The sequence below is a fragment of the Bison bison genome, unplaced genomic scaffold (assembly GCF_000754665.1).
Source record: "Bison bison bison isolate TAMUID 2011002044 unplaced genomic scaffold, Bison_UMD1.0 scf7180017563941, whole genome shotgun sequence".
In the NCBI taxonomy this organism is placed as follows: domain Eukaryota; kingdom Metazoa; phylum Chordata; class Mammalia; order Artiodactyla; family Bovidae; genus Bison; species Bison bison.
Window position 1 is genome coordinate 1 of NW_011417165.1, and position 836 is coordinate 836.

Sequence of the window (836 nt, forward strand, 5' to 3'; positions counted from 1 at the left end):
GAAGTAAACCCTAGCTGAACATCACCTTTCAATGGCTAGGAGACCAGTGATTTTGTGATGTCACAGCTACCCTTTGATTGCTAGGAGACAAGTGATTTGTGATGTCACAGCCTTTTGACTTTGAGGACCTCTGCGATGGTCTAGAGAGTTTCTCTCTGTTGGCCAGCCAAGCAATTTTGAAGTAGTGGTCAGTAAAATCAGACAAATGAGAAAAGAATCTGAAGAAAGATTTCTCTGAGATGGCACATATACCTTCAGAAATTCAAGATGGGCCTCCTAAGGATGAATCAACTGATTCAGAAACCTCCATTAGATCTTTGTATGATTATACACTTACTAAGGACTCAGTTTTGAGATCTATGATTGAAGAATATGCTTTTCAGGCTTTGTCTGAAGATCTTGTGATAAAAAGGTCATGCTACAAATATTCTGTCTGAAACAGATGAGGTGACTAATTTTCTTTCACTCACCTTTCCACAAAAACTTTGGAATATAGTTGAAAGTGATCAGTTTGAATCTATTTGGTGGGATGAGAGAGGCACATGTATAGTGATCAACGAAGAACTCTTTAAGAAAGAAGTCTTGGAAAGAAAGGCACCTTTCAGAATATTTGAAACCAAGAGTATGAAGAGTTTAATTCGACAGCTTAACCTTTATGGATTTAGTAAAAAGCGACAAACTTTTCAAAGATCTGCTTCACTACCTGTCTTTCTGGAAGAAGAAAACAACATACTCTACTTTTGAGTAAGGTATTCCAACATTTTCACTTATTGGCTAATATGTAAGATGAAATCATGTGACCTAGAAAGCACATTTACATATGTAGCTAAAACCGA

At 36.8% G+C, this 836-nt stretch overlaps 1 pseudogene; it reads left to right on the plus strand.

Moving 5' to 3' along the window:
- The first annotated feature begins 239 nt into the window (after positions 1-239).
- LOC105000598 lies at positions 240-744 on the plus strand (annotated as a pseudogene).
- Positions 745-836: the final 92 nt, after the last annotated feature.